Here is a 13,821-nt window from a genome sequence, read left to right on the forward strand (position 1 = left end):
AGGCAGTTATTTCTGGGTGTGGTGCTGAGTGTCTAAGCCTGGGATTTGATCTCCAGGTCATCCTGACACTGGAGCTGGTGCTCTTACTCGCTGTGCTACCTGACCTACCCATTTTAGGGATTTTTTAAGGAGATTATCTGAAGAAGAAGAAGAAGAAGAAGAAGAAGAAGAAGAAGAAGAAGAAGAAGCTCACAGCAAATGGTATTAATTTGCTTGTTAAAATATAAGGCAAGATCCTCCTTTAAGAGGGTGGGGATTGGAAGTGGTGTGGGATACTTGAGGAAAACAGGTCTAGAAAGTAGCTGTGGAGAGTACAACATCAATAAGGGAGGAGTAAAATAATATTGGCTTGTCCATACAGGTCCAGTTGAGAGTTCACAACATAATTTTGTAGAGAACTCACTCTTTCTAGCTGTCTCTTTCTCTAGCATCATTCAGCAGCATTTGAATGTTAAGACAGGGCATTAAGCTCCAAGCTCTGAATTAGATGTTCCTCAAATTCTTCCTCTTCATAAATTCCCGTTTAATGGGGAAAGTACAACCATTTTCTAAATTACTTAGGTCCACAACCTAAATGTTATCCTTGACTCCTCAATCTCTCTCCTCACCTCCTTCTATCCCTACTATCCAATCAGTTGCCATGTCCTGCTGTTTATAGCTTCACAATTTCTCTCCTATATGCCCCCTTCTCTCCTCTGATGCAGCTCTCAAACTGGCTTAGGTCCTCATTACCTCATGCCCAGACTCTTCAGTAGCCTACTGGTTGAACTCCTTACCTCAAGTCTCTCCCTATTCCAATCATCCTCCACTCAGCTATGAAACTGATCTTTCTAAAGTGTAAGCCTAACTATATCACCTCCCCCACCCTGACTCAGTAAACTATGATGGTTCCTTATAACTTCCAGGGTGGAATACAAAATCCTGTGTTTGGCTTTTAAAGCCCTCCATAACCTGCCCCCTTCTTACATTCCCATTTCTCTTATTCCTTACATCTCTCCTCCCTTCCCACATACTCTGTGATCCAGTGACTCTTTCCTCCTTATTCCTTGAACTGGAAACTTCATCTGAATGGGCATTTACCCTTGCTGTCACCTATACCTGGAACTTATTCCTTCTTTATGTCCTATACTGAAGATGATTTCAAAGGTCTGTAGTATCTCTAACATTCTACGAGTCTATTGACATGAAGTAAGAATCAATCCTATGGCCTAGCAATTCCTAGTAATCATGTTACATCTCCTTCAACTGCTCTACAACAATTTCTTCCTTTGGAACTGGCAATAATGCTACCTTGCTATAAAAGAAGTTAGGGATCACTACTTAGTGATTTCAAACTGCTTTAGGAAATTACAAATATTAGACCACACCGAATTTACAGCAAATCAATTTAGAGGCACAACTGGGGTGTAAAATACAGTGCGATCTAAGAAGCACTAGTCTTTGAGTCAATTTCCTCATCTGTAAAAAGATAATAATACAGCTACTGTCTACTTCAGAGGGCTGTTGTGAGGAAAGTTTCTGATGAATCTTACAATACTATTGAAATTAGTAATTCTTATTGTTATCCATTTTAACTTAGCTCTGAGCTTTTTCAGATGACTTACTCTCAAGCATAGCTTGACTTTGACAAAGCAATAGATGTTTGCTCAGTTGGACCAACTTAATTATACTGAAAAAAAAAATAAACCCCTCTGTAAGAAGTGTGGCAACATTGTGACTTTTGCAAAATTCTTCCATGTTTTTCAAGTACACAATGTTTCAAGCTATTCTCTCTTTGCACTGACATGTTTTTTAGATCATCATTTGTCTGCACAATACTTCCTAGGTCCCTCTTGCTTGGATAATAGTAATAACAGTAATTGGACATGTATGGACTATTTTAAGTAAACCTTAAAAGCACTTTACATACATTATCATGTTTTGGCATCACACAACAGTCCCATGAGGTAGTATTACCACAGGTTCTATTTTGCTCATTTTATGGATGATGAAACTGAGGCACACAGAAATTAAGAGGCTTGTTTGAGGACTTACTGGCAATAAGTATCAGAGTGGAGATTACTATGTAGGTTCCTTGATTCTTCCTCCTAATATCCTGACATCTCCTAGACCCAGCATTTTTTCATTTCCTTCCAAGAGAGCTCTAGCACTAGACAAAGGAGATAATCCTTTTTCATGAAACTTGGTGTGAGGTAGGGAAAACAAGTTTAAGAAACAAGTGTTGCTACAACCTAACATATCCTAATATGGACTGTTATACAAAGAGAAATGGATATGAACTGTTATACAAAGAGAAAATTTACTAGTCTACGAACATTTTTTTTAAAACCCATTCTTTCCCAAGAAACAAACTAAATACTCTTTCTTACTCACCTAGAATAAATATTTCTTTGCCCTGGGCAAGAGGCTATTCTACTATAACAATGTAATATCTAAAAACTGCTATGGGGGGAAAAAGAAGATGATGGTTTCATTCAATATCCATTTACATTCCCATATTGCAGAGTTAAGACAAACTGGACCACCATGTCTTAATTCCTGTCTGGGAGTTTAAAACCATGTGCTTCCAAAAGAACTTGACAAGAATAAGATTTATTAAGTTGCGTTATTAGGAGTATAAAATCTGAGCTAGTGTGAACAATTTTTTGTTTCAAAAAATCACGTCCTGATAGTATCTTCTTAAATTGGCCCTAGATTTAAATAAAACACAAAACATGTTATCTCTGGCTGACCATTTCTAGGAATTTGGATATTTTTGCTAGAGACAAGCTGCCTATTTCAAGATCTTTTTTCCCTTTGCATTTTATTTTTATTTTGAGGTGGAGCCAAATATCTACACCATAAACTTAAAATTCTATAGCTGCCAGAAATGACAGAACATTAGCAAGGCAGAGCCAAATTCACGCAACTGTCTACTACAGTCATATAGCAAAAAGAAAAAGGAAAATATTGACTAGCTCCTCTGAAAACAGCATGTATAAGCTGGTATTGAAATAAACCTAATGCAAGAAAGAATACAGATGGCAGAGTTATCATGGGTTTAATCTATGGGGGTGCTTGGGGGTGGAAAGGGAATAAGCATTTAATAAATACCCACTATGTGCCAGATACTTCACTAAATACTTTGCAAATATTATCTCATTTAATCCTCACAGCAACCCTGGGAGATAGTTGTTAATATACCCATTTTATAGGGGAGAAAACTGAGGCAAACAAAGGTGAAATAACTTGCCCAGGGTCACACAACTAATAAGTATCTGAGAATGGATTTGAAATCAGTGCTTCCTGGTTCCAAGCCTAGTGTTCTATCCACTGAACCACCTACCAGCCTAGAGGAAAATATTTTTCAGAGCTATGAAATCTCTTTACCACAATGCAACAAGGATTTGTTAAGCTGCTTTCTGCAAAACTCCATGAAAGACAATGTAAAAAGTCAACTATTCCATCTGTTTGTGTCTATGTGTAACATCAGAAAAACATTTTTAACTTCCATTCTCACTTTAGTGATTGTATTTTTAACCTTAATTTTAAGATATTATGTCACTGTGTACATATAGCCTTGTCTTCCAATTTTAAAAATATAAAATTCTTCTATAAATTATGATCTTTTCCACATGAGCACTCTCTTCTAATGGTGAAGAACTGAATGCATTCTGCACTGTTCACTCACCATAGTATCTTTTTTTAAGCATCATGCATTCTATCATTAATTTTATTCAATTGAAGAAATAATAATCAATCCATCAATCTTTATTAAGTTCCTGCCATCTGTCAGTCATTGTACTAAGGTAGGTCTTGGGAACACAAAGTTAAAATTGAAACAGTCTCTTCCTTCAAGGAGCTTACATTCTACTGTAGATTGGAATGGTGTAATGGGAATGGGAATTTGAAGATCTTCCATGCTCCTTATTAGGTCTAAGAGAATTTGAAGATCTTCCCTGCCCCCTAATAGGCTGAATGTAATCACATGGAACCTGTGGTGGGAGGAGTTTGCTAAATGGGTGGAGCAGGAAGAGTGGAGCAGAGTTGAGAGCAATCTGGGAGTCAGTGCAGTTAGAGTGGAGGGAAGAGAGGACTATGGCAGAGAGCTAGAATTGTGCATGTTTATTTGTGGAAAGGCTTTGGGATGGTGTTGCTTCCTGTAGTGATAAGGTTTATTAACTTCTTTGTTGCTATGATAGATTCAGTTTTCTGGTGTTGGGATTTGGTTTTCTGGTGATGGAATTCATTTTTCTGGTGTCTGAATAAATGTTTTGCTTCTGTCTTCTATATGGAGAGTCTGTTATATTTTGCAATTCAGAATTACTCTGGCATATTTATAGTCTCCGTCAGTGCTGTGAATATCATGTTGGTGATACAAATGGGAGGAGGGGGAATACATGTGAACAAATAAGGTAACATAAATTTAACCAAATGTTCAGAGATCACTGTGTAAGATTTTCCTCATTGGTGAAGATTGATTATTCAGTGCTCTTCAACCTCAACCTATGTGAAGACTGGAGTTGGAAAGAGCTCAGGAGAGGAGAGTTTTCTTTTCTTTTCTGGCTACCAGATTTGAAAAATAAGATGATATGGTCTTAGATTCTCTAGAGCTCCCCAACGAAAAAGAAAGAATTTGAGAAGAAGCTAACATGTCAAAGAACCAGTACTTTGACTATGCTGTTATCTCCACTTGCTACACTAGAGACTTTTGGTGAAATCTGAAACTCTGTTAGAACTGACATATCTTAGCTTCAATGGAAGAGTTCATTCACTCTGTGCATTATCTGGTATATTTTCATCCTATTTCTGTTTGTTATTGGATTGGGTAAATGCGTTTATTTGCTATGTGCAGTCTTTGTGTGAGCGACATTTGAAGGTAAGGAGTTCCTTATAGCTTGGCACATCTTCCCTGGTGAAGGGTAGCAACGATAACGAGAGCACAGATTGAATCTAAAAATTATTTCCCCAGACTAATCATATTTGGGGACAGAGAGCCATATTCATAGCCTAATGTTCTTCTTTGGAGAGAGCAATGCCTCATGGCTCTACTCTGCTTTCCTTCTGTAAGTGCAAGCAGGGGGGGGGGGGGTTGTTGGATTTGTTGGTGTTGTTGTTGTAGTTATTATTTCTTGGAGTTCCATTTCCGAGGCTCCTGTTAGATTGTAAATATCCAAGGGATCAATCTCCTTTGAACCCTGGTCATTTATAGCTGTAACAATCAGGTGCTGAGCCACATGGGCTTTGGTGCCTTCCGGTTCTGAGTCTATCAGTCAAAAGTGGGTGTGTGTATATATGTGTGTGTGTGTATACACAAGCACACAAACACATATAATACATACATTATATATATTTACATATATATTGCCTCAGGGCTCCCTCATGGAAGTATGCTTAAGCCACTATAACTCCCACCCTGCCCCCCCCTCACCTCTCCCTATAAATGTGAACCCAGATGTTGGTGCTCAATTGTTCTGTGATGTATTTTCTCCACTTTCATGGTGCTGGCCATTCCCCTGAGTAAGGTGGATGATGTTAGTAGAGAGAGGAGATCTCTGACAGACAGAAGAAACCTCTGATACCAACCCTTGTGAGAATACCAGACGAGAATAAATCACTAAATGAAAGCATGGGGTCTAGTGAGACTGGGAGAGTTATCTGTTGTTTTCTACTTACTGTATCATTTTGCTGTGCCCAGAGCCCAGGCCGGAGCATCCCTTCCCCATGTAAAGCTGGGGGAAGATGAGCTGACCCAGAGTTGGGGAGGTATGGGCCAGAGACAGAAGTTGGGAGCAAGGGCCCCTGGAGCGTGCTGTGCCTGGACCCAGGCAGGAGCCCAGAGCAGTCAGCCCCTGGACCTGCAGGAGGAGGAACCCCGAAGCTCGGGACTCAGCCCCAAGTAAAGGTGGAGTTTTTATAGCAGGGCAGGAGCAGTGAATGTGCTTTCCTGCCACTTTTCCCTGGGATGGGTTGGGACCCAGAGGGTGCATTTGTGGAGTGGAGGGGGAAAGTGCTATGGCCCCCTGGGACCCACCCCTTTGACTTTGTCACATGGCTGCCCCTCAAGACTTGGAAGTGGGGGCTGAAGCAGTGTTAGGACTTGGACTCTTTGGCTCATTTGAGTATGCATGCACCTAAGAGTGCCAGGTGGGAGCTTACAACAGCAGCGTGAAAAGGACACACCCGTAAGAGAACTTTACTTAGACATTCTGTTTGGATTGAAGGGATTGTAACCTACTGTGACCTAGGAGTGAAGGGTGTTGTGTTCTCTGCTATCCCTGGGGATGTGCTATATTAGGGGAAGATCCTGGCCCGGAATCCCCTGATTGTATAAATAAGTATTTTGGAACAGTAACTGAGTGAGAAGGTGCTGGTTGCTCACTCCCCAAAGATTTTGTCCCCCCCCCTCCAAAGAATGTATAAAGTGGAGGGTATGCTGTTATGTTATATACTTTTGTGTCTGTTTAAGGCCACATAGCCAGCCTGCTAATAAGTTATGTTGTTATGAATTGTGAATGCTTTAAGTTTCTTGAATAAGGTTTAGTTTTTAGGAGAGTGCTTATTATACTATGTGATTTGACCCTAGATAGATAGATAGAGATGTATAGATATGTATGTGTGTGTGTGTGTATTCATAGCAGCAGTCCTCAAGTGTGCTGTGTTGATTGACGTTATACATTCTAACAAGAATGAAAGTCTTTCTTGGAGAGAAATATCTCTTCATGCCACAAGTAGTAATACCAATGTGGACACATAACTGATATGGATGACAACATACACCTTACACAAAAGATTACAAAGTCAATCAAAAGTAATTTAAGAAAGGAGAAATCTTGACAGGGTGTGGAGGCAAAAGGAATCAGGAAAGGAGATGGCACCTAAGACATACCTTAAGTTGTTGAGATTCTAAAGATGAGGAATGGAAAAGAGTGCAGTCTGTATACAGGTGATTATCTGCCTAAGGGCACAAAACTGGGAGTACAATGCTGCATGCAATGTTGCATAGAGAAATATTAGTGCATTGTTTTGAAAAAGAAAAGAACATGTATAAAAGTGAGTAATATACAATAAGAGTGGAAAGGGAGCTAGAAGCCATATTTTGAAGGTCTTTGTATGCCAGAGATCATATTTTATTTTGTAAGTAATAGGGATTCACTGAAACTTCTTGAGTAGACGAGTATCTTTCTTCTACTCGTTTTTACAGAATACAATTTCACATCTGTGTGAAAGACAGATTAGAAAGAGAGACTGAGTCGGGGCGGCCAGGTAGCACAGCGAGTAAGAGCACCGGCTCCAGTGTTGGGATGACCTGGGGATCGAATCCGGGCTTAGACACTTAGCACCCACCCAGAAATAAGTGGACGTGTAACTTTGAGCAAGTTACTTAACCCCAATTGCTTAAAAAAAAAAGAGAGACTGAGGAGAATTTTCTAATAGTCCCAAAAAGAAATAATGATCCAATGATCGCCCTAGACATATGTTTTTGTCATTTCTTATATATACTTAGATGGAAGTACAAAATAAATGCAAAATCTTAATAATCCTTCCATAAGATAACAATGGATATTTATTTCATTGGATATTCTATCATTTGCCAATTTGGGGGGTATATTGTTGTCAGATCCTATTTATCAGAAAAATATCTTGTATCTAATAAAACCTCTGAGAATCTTGATTAACAACTTTTCCAGTAGTTAAAAGGGTAGTTTGTCATCACAAAATCAATTTCAAAATATTTTACAAATTCATGTTAGCTAAAATATAAAAGGAGGAGAAAGTGGTATTAATCTCTTTTTTCTTTGGTTCTGTTTCTGCCATGGTTCTCTTTGAGCACTGACTGAAGTATTCACCATACAAAAGACTAGGAGATATGAAGCTATATATAAATTAAAGCCATACTCTCAAATACTAAATTTAAAAGACTTAGTTGGGTCTTCCAATGATTGTCTGGGAAATATGTCAATGATAAACTCCATCCTCAGAGTCAGCAACCATCTGGACAACCATAAGAATCTCTTCTTCACTATAGTCAATACAATGGTGACTGATCATTGCACTCAGGGGATCTTGGTTTCTTGAAGAATTCTAAGGGGACATTTTGGAAAGACTTCAAGTACAGTACCAGCAATGGACTACATGTTTATTATTTTCCCTCCAAGGACCAGCATAATTAAATTCTGAGAAGGCCCTCATTAGGTTGCCTTCCGGATGATGGATTTTTTTATCCATGGTAACTCTCAAAGACAGTCTACTAACTTGTAGAGAAAGAAGTTAGTCTTCCCTCTAAGACTTCCAACTGAGATGGTGAATGACATTTTAAAAAATAAGGCAACTATCTGTTTAGCCAGCCATGGAACTCTAGGCTCTCCAGGAATTAGACACGGACTGAAAATTGTATTCTCTATGTTGTATCACTATTTAAAAGCCACGTTTTTTGGTATAGTGAGTTTTATCTTTAAAAACATGTACACATTGAGTGAGTGCTCTCTCTCTCTCTCTCTTTCTCTTTCTCTGTCTCTCCCTCCTGCCATATAGATAGATAGATATACACAGAGAGATACATACCTACACATTAGAAATAGATATAAAACTATAGATACATGTATATATGAATTGCAGAGCATTATAGATACATATACATATATTTCTGCATACATAATATGCATAGTTTAATGTATTTCAAAATAAATCCCTACATCCCAAAATTCCTTAGCATCAAAGATATATGTATTTGTAAAAATCATATTAAAAAGAACCCTTGCTTTGTTTCTACCCCCAGCCCCTCATGTGGTTTGCCCCATGTGTTGGGCCTATCTTGCTTACTCCTAGAAGCCCCAGAACATTTCCATGAGGGCATAAGTTATTATTTATATAGTTTTCTATCTTTAATCACTGCTCTCTTCACTTCCACTTCTTTTATTCCTTCAGTCATCCATCTATGTGAAAGTCCTACTTTTTAGTATATATACTTTATAATTTACATATGGATGTGAATTTTAAGGAATAATAATCATATATGTGTGTATATACATATAAAATATATACATATGTGCTGCATGTACATACTATATAATATCTTGTATTAAATGTGTATATATTTTATGTTTACGTACACATACATATATACATGTGTATAAATGCATACATATACACCCACATGTATGTACATACATACATACATGCATGCATATGTGCACACATAAATGTAATGCCCTGGTGGGCAAATATCTGGCAAGTTTTGTGAAAGTCTTCCTTTCATAGAAACAAACAAAGGGATCATAGAAACTTTGGAGGACTTTTCAGAAATGATCTGAGAATCAGAAATTTTTCAGGGAATCCTTGGGCTAAAACAATGCTGATATTAAGGAGAGCTCAGGTTGTTTTGGGGTTTCACTGGCTTTGAAGAAAGATCACCTGGCCAGATAGGAGAGACAGAAGCACAGACAAGATATGAGTGGATGAGTCACTGGACCAAAAGACTAAGAGAAATGTTACAGGACAAGGGAACCTAAACCAAGGCAAACCGTAAGTTAAGAAGAAACAGATATAGGGGTGGCTAGGTGGCGCAGTGAGTAAAGTGCTGGCCCCGACCCCTGAGTTCGGTTCCAGCCTCAGACACTTAACACACACACACACACACACACACACAAAACTAGCCATGTAACCTTGGGCAAGTTACTTAACCCCAACTGCCCTCCAAAAAAAGAATCAGATATAGTCTATAGCCCCTTTCATCCCTGTTTTTCCCAGATCACAGTTCTAGGAATATTTCAACCCAGAATTTAAAACTTAATTGATTTTTTTTTCAGTAAACCCTGCTTTATATCAAGTGGATAAAGGGAGAATGAAGTGACCCTAAGTACAAACCCCAAGGTATAGGCTTCTATACTTTGTCTGAATGTTTATCAGCATTTCTATGTTATTTGATACAGCTTGACTTGAGACTGAAAGAGGGGAAAGTATCCTACAGAAGACATTTATTTCATTTTATCCTGGGGTGACTGTGAGACAATTAAAAAGTTTCTATGTGTTTGGTAATTTGCTGAGATTGTTTCAAAGAACACCCACCAGATTGCCTTTGAATCCAGAGAGAGAATTAATAAATAGGAGCCAGAGATGGAGAGGGGTGGGAGTGTGGTTGTCACTGAGTGCTCTGGTATATACACATATACATGTCCAGGTATACATGTCTATCTGTCTATCTGCATTACTCTTTTCAAAGTAACTAATGAACTGAGAGATCCTAAGGACCCGTTTTTTTTTTTTTCTGTTTAAGGGACTTTTCTACTTTCTAAAATTAGAGCATGAGGAATACTATAACTTTTAATTCCAAAGAATGTTGGAAACATTCCTTTAAAGCATATAAATGCTAGAATCTGATTTTTCTCAGCTTGGCTTTTAAACAAGACCTACCACAATGAAGGTCAGAAGGTAAAATAAAATAATTCCTCATGGTTGCATGAAATATTCTGTTTAGTGAAAGGAGAAATAAAGTAGAAGAAACTCTCCCAAGTCCCTTAGAGAAGATGCTTCTGGGGAAGAAAGCCTCCCTTGAAAGTGCAAGAGGAAAGTAGTCATAAGCTATCTTTCCATAAAAATCTATGCCCTCCATGCAGAGTGCCAATGTCATAAATATATAAGGGCTATGTTAACACAGAATGATCATGTATGAAACTCTTAGGTCAATCATCTTAATATCACCCTGAATCAAAATGTTTAAAATGCTAATATGGTAAGAAAAATACATGGTACTTCTATAGTATGGTCTTATTATCTCAATAGGATTTGGGGAGAAACAAAGCTGTTTAATATTCAAATTGCACATCTTCTTAATTTTATTACTTTTCCCCCCAAGACTTTTGCCCACTTCAGAGCTGACCATCAACTGATACAGGATGATATTTCTCTTTGTTCATTCATGCAGGATGTTGGCAATGAAATTAGTCATAGTAGAAAAAAAAATAAAAAGCTTGGATGGCAGAGAGGCATGTTATGTCATAAGGCTCTACAGCTCAATCAAAACTGTTTGGTAATTTAGAAAATATGAAACTCTGAAACTAACAGACAGCTTACCTAAACTCTAATTGACCTATTCATTATTTTTTTTTATTTTTCCTTAATCATATGGCTGGATTGTATTTAGTAAGACTTTCTTGCTTGGGAAATTTAATAAATTTAGTTGAATTTGGTTTTTGACAAATAAAGCATAATATGTATCTTGAGTTTCTGAGTTATAACAACAAAAATAATATTAATAATAACTAACATTTATATAGCACTTTAAGATTTGCAAAGCCCCTTAATGTGTGACCTCATTTAATCTTCACAACAGCTCTGTTATTCTCCTCATTTTACCAATGAAAAAACTGAGGCATAGAGAAATTAAGTGACTTGCCCAAGGTCACACAGTTAAAGTGGCTGAGGCAGAATTTGAACTCAGGTCTTCCTGGCTCCATGTCCACACTGTGACCCTAGCTATCAATAATCAATATCAAATATCAAAATATCAATATCTAGGCTTGCAACATGAACTTAAATGCCTAAATTGACTATACTTTCCTACACATTTACTAAAGGGGAGAATTAAGGGAATTGTCAAGTATAATTAAGTGACACTACACCATCTTTGCTTCCATGATCTGGATCCTTGAGGCTAAAATATTTTGTTGAATTTCATTGCTGCATCTCCTTTCATGTGTAGATGGTGTCTTGATGAGTTAGGAAGCATTTATTGAGTATGGGATGGAGATTTAAGAAGGATCATAGATGGAGAAACAGAGATAGAAAGGTTTCAATCCAGTCTCAGACATTTACAGGCTGTGTAAGTCACCTAACTTCTGTCTATGTCAGTTTACTCATCTATAACATGGGGATAATAATAGCCCCTACCTGCCAGAGTTGTTGTGAGGATGAAATGAGAAGAAAAGCATATAGTGTTTAGCATAGGGTCTGGCACATGAGAAATGCTTAATACATTTTTTGTTCCTCTTCCCCTGGTACACTAGAAAGAATTCCAAGACATATTTTATAATGAATGAAAGATGAACTTAGGGATATTAAGTGACTTAACCAAGGTCAATGGAATAGTAAACATCCAAAGTGGTATTTGATCAGAGATCTTCTACCTATTCCTGCAGTAACACTGGGACTCCTAGGAAGTTATCTCTAATTTTATGCTCTACAATTAGGGTGGGGAACCTAGAGCTGAGGGGATGGTTCCAGGTTGTTGATTAATTTCTTCTGGGCTACTGCAAGTGTTTCTAAAAATATGGGCTTATGATAATGCAGTCTTAACTTAAAAAAAATAGCCATTTAATGTACACAAAATCAATCATCCTTGTTCCATATTCAAATGTGATGAAGGTGAAATGAGTAGTAAATAATGAATATGTGTGTATGGAAGTCTGCAAGTACAATTTTTTTAAATTTAAGTTTTCCTTTTTATTATGAACATAGTTATCAATGAACATAATCATTTTATTATACAAAGAAGAGGAAAAGAGGATTGTACAGGAAATTGTGATCTTGTTATGTAAATTACTTTAATATGTATATTTGACATGGTAGTAACAAAATAATTTCATAAACAAAAAATGTGTACCCTTTGGAACTTTTTCTTTCTTCTGTATACTTTTAAAAATGTGTTATCAATACTTTTTATTTTTACTTTTATCACTATCGATTAATTTACCTACCTCCATTCCTTAATAGAAACCCTTCCTTGTAACAAATTGCTACCTTGGTATTAGGGAAAGAGTACTGGATTTGCAGTCAGAACTGGGTTTGAATTCCTTACCTTATTGATAAAATGAGAAGGTAGGGTTAGATGATCGGCAGGTCCTTTTCTGCTTAAAATTCTGCAGTCGCTTTTATTTATATATGAACACCTGCAAATGGCTACTTTCTATGGATCACTGGCCTTTGATAGGCACACCATTGTGTATAATCTCTCTTGTAATCTTCCTCCTCTGGAAAGAGAGTAAAAAGGTGTGTAAGGTTATGTATGCTGGAGTGACACATTTTGTCCCATTCCTTACCCATAGGAATCTATCTCAGTAGTTTGTTCCAATTTCAAACATCGAAAATTGAAGAAAATACCACACCCCACATTCCCTATGTGAGCAGAGAAGTTAACTATTAAACTAGTCACCCATTTTCAGAAGAGAGTCTAACCAGATCCTACTGAATGACTGGTAAGAAGGCAGAACTCATTAATATTCCTAAGTACTAGTGACATTAGCACATAAACAAGTGTTTTTTTTTAACCCATTGTCCCAACCTTAGCTCACATATTTCTCCAACTTCTTTGTTTCAGGGAAGATGTGCACCAACATGAAACAAGAAGGCATTTCAAGGGAAATAGCAGTTAAAAAAATCTGGGACTGGCAAGGGGCACTGTTCTCCATAAGGTCACTGAATGTATTCATTATTTGTTCACATTACCATGTTATGTCTTAATTACTCTGGTCCAGCTTCCTACCCAGGGTCACTATGTCACATCTGGTTTTCTGCCCATCCCTAATTAATAAAGACTCATTTAGTATCCAAGTTTATTGGAATAAGCCTCTGCTGGGGGATACAGCAAAAAGGAAAAGAAAACAAATGAGAAATAATCAGAGAAGGCTAGCACCATTGCCTTTCCTAGGCCTGGGTTCAGGTTTTAGGTGGATTACTATTAGCCTGGACAAGATTTCCATTTGATTTCTTATGGAATTCTTACTCCGTACATTGTATAATTGGCCACTGTGGTCAGTCTTTGCCCACAGGAAGAGAAGGTTAGGAGACATTCATGCCCACTTCATTTGGAATTTTCACTGATCATTCATTCTTCCAGTATTTAAA

General features: G+C 37.5%; 1 long non-coding RNA gene across 1 annotated transcript in view; it reads right to left on the bottom strand.

Annotated features, from left to right (window-relative positions):
* Nucleotides 1-13,821, bottom strand: part of LOC138146960 (uncharacterized) — a 157,316-nt gene that overhangs the window by 15,485 nt on the left and 128,010 nt on the right. The window contains exon 5 of the long non-coding RNA XR_011164679.1: nt 12,776-12,947. This is a non-coding gene — a long non-coding RNA (uncharacterized lncRNA). The remainder of the gene's footprint in view (nt 1-12,775; nt 12,948-13,821) is intronic.

The sequence above is a fragment of the Petaurus breviceps genome, unplaced genomic scaffold, assembly GCF_028583685.1.
Source record: "Petaurus breviceps papuanus isolate PSGF00001 unplaced genomic scaffold, PetGlider_PUasm1.0 90775, whole genome shotgun sequence".
NCBI classification, from domain to species: Eukaryota; Metazoa; Chordata; class Mammalia; order Diprotodontia; family Petauridae; genus Petaurus; species Petaurus breviceps.